The 12,436-nt window shown below is 34.7% G+C and overlaps 1 long non-coding RNA gene and 1 other non-coding gene across 2 annotated transcripts in view; one reads left to right on the top strand and one right to left on the bottom strand.

Annotated features, from left to right (window-relative positions):
* LOC140699333 (uncharacterized) overlaps window positions 1-12,436 on the bottom strand; it is a 73,288-nt gene that overhangs the window by 16,280 nt on the left and 44,572 nt on the right. The gene's annotated exons all lie outside the window — the stretch shown is intronic.
* Window positions 6,683-6,789, top strand: LOC116277705 (U6 spliceosomal RNA). Its single transcript, XR_004187182.1, has one exon. It is a non-coding gene; the product is annotated as a U6 spliceosomal RNA (small nuclear RNA).

Below are 12,436 nucleotides of genomic sequence, written 5' to 3'. Positions count from 1 at the left end.
TACTCCAGATTAATAGTATATGCTATAATCATTGTTGAGTTGTAATCAAAATAATTAATGTAAATTTCTATTCTCCATATTTTATTCATTGTTACTACATTACTTTCTTCATAGGCCTCACAGAATCATTTTGGTTTAATATCAATAAACAAATATTTTCAGTGCTAAATCCTTTGGCTACATATTTGTTACAAGTGTGATAGGACAAAATGATATGATAGCTATAAAAATCCATTTCAGATATGAGAAAAAATATTGAAAATAATGGTTGAGTGGTATATACTCATATAGCAATACAAATAAATAATTGCTTTATACCCTTTCATCACTCAGCTTAAAGAAATTATGGCATATGTGTCTATGTGGGTAACAGTGATTCTAGGCTATCTTTAGTTTTAATTTGTTTTCTTAGGTTAAAAAGTTTTTCAAAAAGGCAATATGTTAATTAATTCCATTAAACCATGGAATCCTCTGGTCCTACAATATATGTATCTGTCAATGGCTGTTGGCCTGATAGAATGTTGGAATTACCTCCAATGGTTGCAGATGTGGTGCCAATATGGACATAATACCAACCCAGTTTGGGTTGCGGTTCTTCGGAGTTTTGTGTACACCTTAAATCAATGCCCTCTCTATGGTCTGCCACAGGTGAATTAGACAGGTGTGGAAGCCAAGAAGTGGAAGGAGGAGTGGCCTGTTCACCATCACTTCTAATAACTCACTTGGGGAATTCTGGTTTCCATTCCTATAACTTTTGGCTTTGTGGGTCCAAATATGCTGGATCATGGTGGAGTGACTCTGTCTCTAATGGACAGAGTTAAAGTCCTGCTTCATTTAATCATCCAGATGTCACCCAGTCCCTTCAAGCTCCTCATGAGATAAGACTAGGAGGAAAAGAAAGTTACAACACTGTCAGAGTAACTGAACTGATTATCAGGAGGAGAGAGAATTGCTAGATCGTAATGCAGAGTTACTCAGGGTCCCTGGAATCACCAGTCCCACATGAAGGGATTTAAAAGTTTATATACTCCCTCATCCAGCCCTGGGGTGGCATGTAGCCAATGACTGACAAGAGGGTGCAAAAAGGCATTCATCTTTTTACTGAAGGATGATTTACCTTTCAGAGCTTCCTGGAGCAGATGGCGTCAGAATGTGTCTGGAACTTTCCTGGTCTCTTTCCCTCTCCTCTCCTGCCTCCCAACTCTCTGACCAGCTTCTCCAGGAGCATTTCTAAACATATCACTTGCACTTGAATTCTTGGCACAGGCTATGTATTCTTCTTGGAGAACCAAATACAAACACCAATGTTTGATTTCGTAACATTCAATATCTTAGAATGAAAATTTGGTATGTAGAAATAAATTCCACAATGCAATACTGTTATGTTTTTTCATGAAATGACACAGAAAAGTATTTTCTATAGGGATTACTCATCTTGGCCATGTTCTAATTGTAATCCATACCATTTCTCTATGTGTTAGAAATTTAGACCTGTTACAAGGCATAAGTAAAATAGGGAAGAAAATACTTCATATGCTAGTGAATTAATAGACTAGTTTCTTCTTACTAGCTTTTTCAAATCCAGCCCCAAAGACCTAATGCCCAAGAAATATTACAAAAAATAATATAATATCTAAACCATTGATCTACATAAATGAGGACAAATATTTGTACATGGCACATATAGAGTCTTGGAGGAGCAATGAGACATCTTCCTCTATCTGTATTATGTGAATTGATCCTCAGGGACAGGCAGTGACTGATGCCACAACCAGGTTATACCTGGACTGAATCACATTTTGCATATTTTTCACCTGAATAACTCTATAGAGAGAGCATAATATTTTTAAATGCTATGCTGCCTGAAGTAACAGCTAAAGGTTTTTTTTTAATTTTCTTTCATTTTTAAAATAACAAACTGCCTGCAAATACTTAGAGCCATATTTAATATATATTTGTTGAATGAACAAATGAATAGATACATCCTATTTCTTTAAATAAAACATAAATTTCTTATTCTTTGCCAACTGTGGTAAAAGATACTTCTCTGCAGTAAGCTCCCAGATTTTAAATTAGTCTTTTATGATGAAGGAGAAACACTGATAATTGAGGCCAGATAAGGGCCAACTGTTAAAATCAGTTTAAGGTAATAATTAAAGAGGTGAAAATTGGATTATTGTAAGGTGACTCCTGCTGGGAAAATGTGTTTTGACTAGTGTGAAATTTATCTATATATAAAAATATGATTATTGGGTCAATTGAAAAAGCATATCCTAAAATCCAATCCACTTAAAATGTGGGAATTGTGTTGGATTCTTAATGATTTTTACCCTGTGTCTACTAAGACACTGTTGGCAACTGTGGAAAAGAAATGTGCATTAAACAAATGTCCAAGTCTCTTAGAAAAGATTCTCACTGCAGGGTAATCTTGTTGCTAACTTAAGGCAAAAAAAAAAAAAATTATGAAAGAACCATTTTCTATACCATGCATCAAAGACATAATACACCATAATTTATCTATTGTGACAATATTTCATTTTTCGCTTGATGATTTTGTGCTCTGTCAATGTGGGGGAAGGGCTCCTATGAGAACCTGAGTGGTTTAAGGATTATTGTCAGTAAACCTCAAGATGTAACTGGAGCGATAATGGAAAAATAATATTCTGTTGGAAATCTCTGGAGGTTTTGCTACATGAAGTATAATTGGAATGCCCTAGCAAACCAGTATACCAATTTCCAAATCAAGATTATTAGTCATAAAAAAAATATGGATACTTCAAATCCATCTTGGGAGTTTAATCAATAAAAACAGCAGATAAGAATACAGAAAACTGTCTGAATTTTGAAAGTCCCACTAGCAATAAATGTTTCTGAGGGAGAAAGAAACCCCCTTCATATTCATTATTTAACCACTTTGGTTTATTGATCTGACCTTTTAAGAACAAAGCATGGTATTCTGTTGACATAAAGCATTTTCTTGAATTTCTTTTACTGTTAAAACCCTTCAACTTCCAGATGTAAAGCCATTAGAGACAACCTAAGACTTTAATTGTGAAAAGATACAATTAAAAATTTTCTGAGGTAGGGATACTCTCTGCAAGTATATATTTAAATATAGCAAATAAATATATAGCATAATTATATTCTAAATACTAAAGAATAATTTTGGCCAAAAGGACATGAAGATTAAGTTTTAATTTTATTTACATCAAATGAATATTATAAAGTCTCCTTGAAAACATTTTCTCATAAGTGACTCAAAGCATTTCTTTTGCCAAGTATATAATTTCAAAAAATATAATTCATCTCACATTACATATACACATGAATTATTTGCTTCATAATTTAAAAATACAATTAATTTTTAAATATATGTGTCTCTATCTAGTATGAAATTAATAGAAACAAAATAATGTGTAAACAAACTCAGAATTTCTACAAAATGATGCAACTATTAACAAGAGTGGGCATTGCTATTTTGAGAATGGGAGCCCAAGATCTAATATTCCTAATATAAAATACACCTTTACATTCAGTGAATTTCTCTCCGCATAAGCTCTGACTTTTCCCTATATTACCGCCACCATGGCAGAGTGTAAAGTGGTTAGGAAAGAAATGACAATACCAATTCACAACTCTGGAACCCAGCTGGGATCAGCTGCTAAAGATATTTCTGATCAGAAATAAAGGAATAACCTGCATCAGCGGGGCTCTTCAGCTTTGACAGCAGGAAATCTCTTCAATCTGAAATCTGAGATACCCACAAAAATAACTGTCCTGCAATACTGTGACTCAGAAGGTGGCTTTAGCAATAAAACATGGCATCATCATGATTTTGTCTTTTTAGAATACAGACTCAATATACTTACTTCCATGTATGCTTACTGAGTTTCAAGAATTAATAAATGTGAAACATGGTGGTGTTCCCTTTAATGGTGTTATTCATCTAAGAAATTTAATTGTGCACACCACCCAACATAAGATTATTATTTTTTCTCATTTTTAAAAATTTTATTTTTTATTGAAGTGTAGTTGATTTACAATGTTCGTTTCAGGTGTACAGCAAAGCAATTTAGTTATACAGATATATATATACATTTTCTTTTCAGATTCTTTTCCATTGTATGTTTATTACAAGAAACTGAATATAGTTCCCTGTGCTATACAGTAGGTCCTTGTTGCTTATCTATTCATTTTTAAATTTAAATTTTTCCCCATTTTCTGCAACATTCATTTATTTATAATAATTTCTTTCTAGAGAAGCAGAGGATGCATTTATGTTAATCTCCAAATTTTCATAACAATGCATTGCTTCTTGGCTAGAAAATGGCCTGGCAATTCTGAGAAATTATTTAGGAACACAAAACTGATTGGATTAGAGTGTTAGTGCAAATAATATTATAATTTCTCCCCAATTTTTGGTCACCTACATGAATTCTCAGAGAAAAACTTCTCTGAAGAACATACCAAAGGCACCAGCATCCCTCTGAGGAAGCTCCTGTCCTGCCACACCCAGGGGTGGCTCTAGCTGACACAGGCACCTCTCCAGAGTGGCGCCACAGCAGTTGTGGCTGTACCCTTCAGTTAGCCAGGCCCAGTGCACAAGCAGGCCTCAGAGACAATCAGGACAAAGACCCACCCCATCACCACCATGTTTGCAGCAGTCTCAACCAAGCCACACAGCTAGTGAGCCCGGAGGCCAGCTCCATTGGCCAGTGCACCTCATAGCCAGCCGCCTGGGGGGTAACCCCACCCATCAGGGTGCCTGCAGCAACTGTGGCCAAATCACCTTATGCCCATTGCAGCATCATTTACAATAGCCAAGATATGGAAGCAACCTCTGTTCATTGATAGACAAATGGATAAAAAGATGTGGTGCATATACACAATGGAATTTTACTCAGGCATAAAAACAAATGGAATGTCCTGTATATATCTGTTAAGTCTAACTGGTCTAATGTGTCATCTAAGACTACACATTACTGTATACATAATAAACAACAAGGACCTCCTGTATAGCACAGGGAACTATATTCAATTTCTCATAACAACATATAATGGAAAAGAATCTGAAAAGAAAATGTGTGTATATATAAAATTCCATTGTGTATATGCACCACATCTTTTTATCCATTTGTCTATCAATGAACAGAGGTTGCTTCCATATCTTGGCTATTGTAAATGATGCTGCAATGGGCATAAGGTGATTTATATATATATATCTGTGAAACTAAATCACTTTGCTGTACACCTGAAACTAACATTAATTAATTTTTAGTTTATATTTACATCAAATCAATGTTTGAAAGTTATATCTGCTCTTTAATGAAGCTGATTTCCCTCTGGCATCCTGGTTACTCACTGCCTCTCTTCGGGAATTTCACAGGCCCCCCTCTGTTATTTCTTCATGCCTACTCTTGTCAAATTGAGTCAGCATCTCTAAACACATCTCCATAAGAAATATTATCCATTTCTTTGTTACAGAAAAAGCAGGAACAAAATTCCTATTTACACAGTCTTATTTATTAGCTAGATTTTCATGATATTTGGTCCTTCAGAAACAATGAAAGAGGCTTATAAAAATGCATCCAGAGAAAGGCAGAATACCAATGAAAAATATAAACTTAGAATTGGGAAAATATGAATCAGAATAGAATGAATAAAAGGTCAGGAAAAGTATATGTAGCAGATATCCAACAGGACATTTAGATTAGTTAAGATTAGTTAGATTGAGTTGAGACCCAAATACAATTGACTATCTTAGTCTAAAATAAAAAAGATCAATCATTAAGTAAATTAATTATACCACAGAGTTAAAACGTATGATTCATGCTGGAGTGTGGGAAGATGCCAGTCAAATGTAAATATCAGTTTGTTTGAGTTTTTAGAGTAGGTGGTATTGAATCAGTTTGTAACAATGGTTATACTGAAAGATCAATTTCCTGTCAACGACCCCCTTAGTTTATGACATATTAGCATATGGAATATCAGTATATTCAAGAGTACCTTCACATCTTTAGATCATCCATGACAGTGGAAGGCACAATTGAAAACACTGCTCACACGTCCCACTTTCAGGATATTTTGTTACTTTCCAATAGAGTTTTTATTGAGGCCAGTACTGGAGGAGACATGGCTGCCAGTTGACTGAGACCTGGACCTGGGCAAGTAGAGGCTCCTTGTCCCCTCCCCTGTCCTTGGGATGTGCACTCTGCTGACCTCCCCCAGCTACAGGCTGCCCAGGAACGTGGCCTTGAGATAGTAACGTGATGTTGAGTCTGTCTGGATGGTATATGTGACTGAACTCAGTTAAGGCCTCTATATAAACTTTTAAGATTTGACGAGCAGCTGCAGAGATCTATTCATCTTGCTGCCGCCCAAGACAAGCCTCATAAATAAGTTCCCTTGCTTATCGAAACTGCCACCTACCAATCTGCAGTGGTCAGATTTTCACTTCTCTCTCTGCCTTCCGAATTTAGGGGCTGCTTTCAGGTTACACACACGCAGCTCCTGTGGCGGTTGTGAGCTCAATGCCAGATCTTTTCATTCCATTTATCTGATTCAACTCTGTCTGTACTATTTCTATTCCTTTGTTATTACAGCAATACCTCCTCAATGGTCTCCTTCTTCCAGTTTCTTTCCATGATTTCCAACAGAATTACATCTTTAAAAAACATGGTTATTGCTCACTTGGGCAGCACATATACTAAAAGTGGAACGATACAGGGAAGATTAGCATGGCCCCTGCACAAGGATGACACGCAAATTTGTGAAGTGTTCCATTCTTTTACAGGCACACATTACTGCATATAAAATAGATAGACAACAAAGACCTACTGTATAGCACAGGGAACTATATTCAATTCCTTGTAATAACATATAATGAAAAAGAATCTGAAAAAAATATATAAATGTATAACTGAATCACTTTGCTGTACAGCTGAAACTAACATTGTAAGTCAACTACACTTCAATTAAAAAAAAAACAAAACTATTCACTTCCCTGCTTAAACTTCTCTGTATGCTGTGTCTAGCACAAAGTCTAAAATCATGCAAATGTTCTCAATACTTGCCTTCAGTTGTCCTTTTCAGTAACACAATGCACTATTTTTGGCATGCAACATATCAATAGCTGATCTATTTGTCGATACTTTGGTTTTGATCTGTTTGCTGTTCATCTCTAGTTTTCCCCCAACCCTGGCACAAACCCAGAAGAAAGTGAGCAGCAACCAGGCCACCATCCAGGCAGCTCTTTAAATCTCCTTCCTAGTACTTAGTTTGCAACCATCTCCTCATTAACAAGCAGAACAGAGGAGAATTTATTGCCTGATGGACCATGCAGTTTGGTCAATAAATTTTCTACATATTCTCAAGGACTTCCTTCAAAACCCATTAATCTACCCCAAGGGAGGTCTTTGTCTTTCTTTTCCAGAAAGACATGTCTCTGTCACTATCACATCTTTGTAATCAGAACTGCTCAGAACTGTAAAGAGTTTAAGATTTTTACCCTATTGGCAAGCTGATAAGTTGGCCTGCCACAGTTCCATGGATATTGGTAGAAAAACAAACCTCTTGGCTCCAAGATGAAGGGCAGTTTATTACTGCAGTAACAGTAGCCAGAGTACAATCATTGCTTTTGGTTCCCCAAGCCTCACAGTATGACATACGAGGGCCTGGGCACACATTGGGGTACCTTGGAGAGGAACCCAAGGAAGGATTAGAGGAAATCCTAACCTTTTATAAGGACCACCAGCAAACTTGTCCAACAGTGTCCCAAAATACATCATCTGTATTGTCTTGGACAACAATCAAATTTATCCTCAGCTTCACAGGAAATCACTATTTCTATCTTTCAAGGATATTTTCTATGTGAACATCCTTGAAAAGACAGTAAAAACAAAAAAGCCATTAATGACTTTTCTCAGAAAATGTAAGGGAAGAAATCTCTCCCAACAGTATGCACACATTATGATGCAAGAGCAAAGAGAATTAAGACTGGGGGGTGGGGGAGGGTAATAGCTCAGTGGTAGAATGAGTGCTCAGCATGCATGAGGTCCTGGATTCAATCCCCAGTACCTCCAACTAAAAAAAGAAAAGAGAGAAAATGGAATGGGTATTGAGCATCAGGCAAGAATCACTAACAATAATAAAATTTACCATCACCTAGAGCTTACTATGTGGAAGGATGATTAACATAAACTAACATGTTACTGGCATTAACCTCAATGTGCAAACGGGACAAAAAAAAAGAGTTTCTTGCTGGAGTTACCAGTAAGTAGCACTGCAGTTGAACCCATATGTCTATCTTAAGAATCAGTGACTATTTAAAATTTGAAATGACAAAATGATAGTTGTAACACATAAGTTAAAAAGCATAACATCAAGGGTCATCTTGGAACTCATCTCTCCACTTATGAACTTCGTCATTAACAACGTCTTACTTGTGGTTTTATGCACTCCTTCACTGTCTCATCACTCTGCTTTTCCCCCCAAATAAACACTACCCTCTATTTGGGTTTATCATTTTGTTGACTTTAACTTTTGACATATAGAATTTTACTATATATATATAAAGTAATATTAGCTATCTTTGAAAATATAATCTTTTAATTTTTGTAATTAATTTTTATATAGTGTCATGCCCTAAAAATCTTCTGTAATTTGATTTTATTCCACTTATATGTTTGTAAAGTCCAGTTTTCTTTATATAGTTATAGGTCAATCATTTGCATGGCTTCATATATTTTATGCTTGAACAAGAAGTTCTTGTCTTTCATTCCATTAAAGCATCAGCTCAAAGTCCAAAATTTCTAATCTAAATCTGAAACCCATCATCTCTGTTTAACATTAAGACAACTGTCTTTTAAATATTGCATGATATATATATATCATATATATGATATATATACACTTTCTTTTTGCTATAAAATATTTTAGTTTCTATATTTAAGATGCCTTTATTATCTAGTTGCGGACATTGGGAAATTACACAGGGCAAGCAGTCCAACTTGATAATTTGTTGACCACAGAACTGTCTTCAGCTGACTTGCTTTTGTTTCAGGATTCACTTTGAAAGCTTCTGCCTTCAATCTGTCATTCCCTTTGATACTTTCCATTTTGAATCACTCTGTTATTCACTTTGAGAACCCTAGAAATGTGCATTTTATGAATCTCACTCTTATTCCAATCATTCTTATAATATAGCCTCAAGTTTGTATTCTTAAAACGTTAAATAAGTCTAGCAATAAAATATTTTTCATGTTTAAAATTTGACTTCTGAAACACATTTACAAATGGAGTTAACTAACAAAACTCGAGGCTGCATTATTGAAATAAAACTACATTTAACTTTCTGTGCACTGTATTTGAAAATTCCTACTTTTGACTACAGATAAGTCATAAAGTGAAATGTCATATTGAAACTCCTCCACCACTGCCTGTAAGAGTTTCTCATATACTTTTATTATTTAGTAAAAATAAATGTTTTTCAAAAAATCAATAGTATTTATTTCACTCTGGCAATTTCTCTTCCATTACAATTGTGTTTTAAAATACTAATGTAATAGGGAAGAACCTTTGAATTCTATTACAAGTTAATCACTCAAGAGATGTGGCCAAAAGCTTAAATTATGCATAATGGTCTATCTCTGGGACACCCTACTTCCCAGGTAATGTGTGTCAAACTGGAATATTTTCAATGAATGAAGCTAATTAGTATTTAATTTTATAGACAGTATATATTTTTTACTTTTTCTTTCTTAAATTCTCACTTTTATGACTTTAAATTTCACCTTCCCTTTAATAATAAGTAATAGTGGTATATATGAGGATTTGGAGACGAAATATTAGATTTTTTTCCCCTTTTGCTATTTAATAACATAAGCTGTAAGACTTTTGTTAGATAGTGAAGAAATTCAGTTTAGCTTCTCAGGTCCATGTACCTTTCTTTGTATGTGCTGGGGAATATCCGTTTTCACCTCAGATTATGAACAGGGAACATGTCTGTATGACTCCCTTGAGCCTTTCTGCCTAACCCATACGTGTGTTTGCTGCAAGAGCAGCTGTAACAAAATACTACAAACTAGGTGGCTTAAATAAAACATGTATTTTTTCAAAATTCTGAATGCTAGAAGTCCAAGGTCAAAGTGTCTGCAGTTTTTGTTTCTTATGAGCCCCTTATCCCTGGCTTTTAGATGGCTCCCTTCTCACTGTGAACTCAATGGTCTTTCCTCTGGGACCTTGGATCACTAGTGTCTCTTTGTATATCCAAATTTCCTTTTCTTAAAGGGACAGAAGTCAGCAGACTGGGGACTACCCTAATGGCCTAATTTTAAATGAATCACCTCTTTATAGGCCCAAATACATATTAGGAGGTACTAGTGGCTCAACATATGAATGTGAAGGGTACACAATTCAGCTATAATAATATTATATAACATTTGCTTAATAATGTGTGTATGTGTGTGTATAGTTCTGTGTATTTATTTGGGAAATGTTACATAGCCTTTTTTTAATTTGAAATGTAATTGACTTTCAATATTTTATTAGTTTCAGATGTACAGCATAGTGATTCAATATTTTTATAGGTTATAATCCATTTACAGTTACAAAATATGGGCTGTATTCTCTGTATTGTAATATATCTTTGTAGCTTTTTAATTTCATTTTATACATAGAAGTTTGTACCTCTTAATCTTCTACCCCTATCTTGCCCCTCTCCTGCTTTGCCTCCCCACTGCTCACCACTAGTTTGTTCTCTATATCTAAGTCTGTGGGGTTTTTGTTGTTGTTGTTGTTGTTGTTTTATATATATATATATATATTCATTTGTTTTATTGGCAGAAGACTTAAAGAGACATTCTTCCAAAGAAGACATGCAGATGGCCAACAGGCACACGAAAAGATACACAACATCCTTAATCATCAGAGAAATGCAAATCAAAACCACAGTGAGATATCACCCCACATCTGTCAGGATGGCAATCATCAAAAAGACCACAAATAAATCTGACGAGGAGGTGGAGAAAAGGGAACCTTTGTACACTGTTGGCAGGAATATAAATTGGTGAAGCCACTATGGAAAACAGTAATGGAATTTCCTCAAAAGACTAAGAACAGAACTCCCATATGATCTAGCAATTCCACTCCTGAGTATAACGCAAAAAAAAATGAAAACACTAATTTAAAAATATACATGCACTACATGCACCCAACTGTTCATAGCAGTAGTATTTTCAATAGCCAAGATACGGAAACAACATGTGTCCATCAATAGACGAATGGATGAAGAAGATATGGTATATTTGTATATATACATATACATACGGCACAGCCATAAAAAAGAATGGAATTTCTCCACTTGCAACAACATAGATAGACCTGGAGGGTATTAGGTTTAGTGAAATAAGTCAGACAGAGAAAGAAAAACACTGTATGTTACCCCTTATATGTGGAACCTAAAAGTGAAATAAATGAATTCAACAAAACTTTTCCAGTATATTATAAAATATCCTTTTTGCCAAAGCTTGCTTCACATTTTCTAAATTATATTTCAATTAATTTTACATGTAGCTTTTCCTTAATTCTGTGCTTTTATCACTCAAAAGTTTTCATAATTTGTACAAATTTTTGTTTCTTAAACTAACTTTTCTTTTTCTAAAAAAATGTTTTATTGCAACTGAATGCCATAGAATTTCCCTAAAAGAATACTTTTTATCTCTAGTTTTATACACACATATGTATATTAATGAATAATAATATACATATATAATAAATATGCATATATTTAAATGTTAAACACCATTACATTACCTCATAAAATAAGTATTCTAATAAATATTCTAAAATATTCTACCAATGTTACATTTTTTTAAAGAGATTGCTTTAGGACACAGAAATATTGGAACATTTTAACTTATTTCAACAAGAAATGCAGTTGTGACCAATTTAGAACTGTGATTCATTTTTCTTTTATCTTGTCCATTGTTTTGATTGTTTTGATTGGCTCTGCTTTTAAGTATTTATTCAATTATACTTTTATGCAATAAATCGATGTGCACAGAGCCAAACGTTAAGCTGTTGCTGTTTATAGTGTGACAAACCTGGAAAAAGTGTGTCTGTTCCTGAAGAAGCTCATTATCTAGCATCAGAAGGAAATTAAAAAAAGTTTGAAACTGTAGAGACAATGTGACAAGGCATGAGATAGGAGACATTAGGGTAGACAAGTGAATGCCTACAAGTCTTTTGGGGAGATAAAAAGGAAGTTACTGAATACTAATACTTGAGATGGGACTTGAAAGTGTAGGAGATTGACAGGTAGACAGATGACCAGCTACATGGGTGTGAGTAAAGAGAGGACTCTTCGGGGAAATGGAATCCCATGTATGGAGGCCAAGGCAAGCTGCCCGGCTAAATTTTGAGATTGCAAATAGGTTAA

This window comes from Vicugna pacos, chromosome 1 (genome assembly GCF_048564905.1).
Source record: "Vicugna pacos chromosome 1, VicPac4, whole genome shotgun sequence".
Classification (NCBI taxonomy): Eukaryota; Metazoa; Chordata; class Mammalia; order Artiodactyla; family Camelidae; genus Vicugna; species Vicugna pacos.
This window is presented reverse-complemented; position numbering and strand designations above follow the sequence as displayed.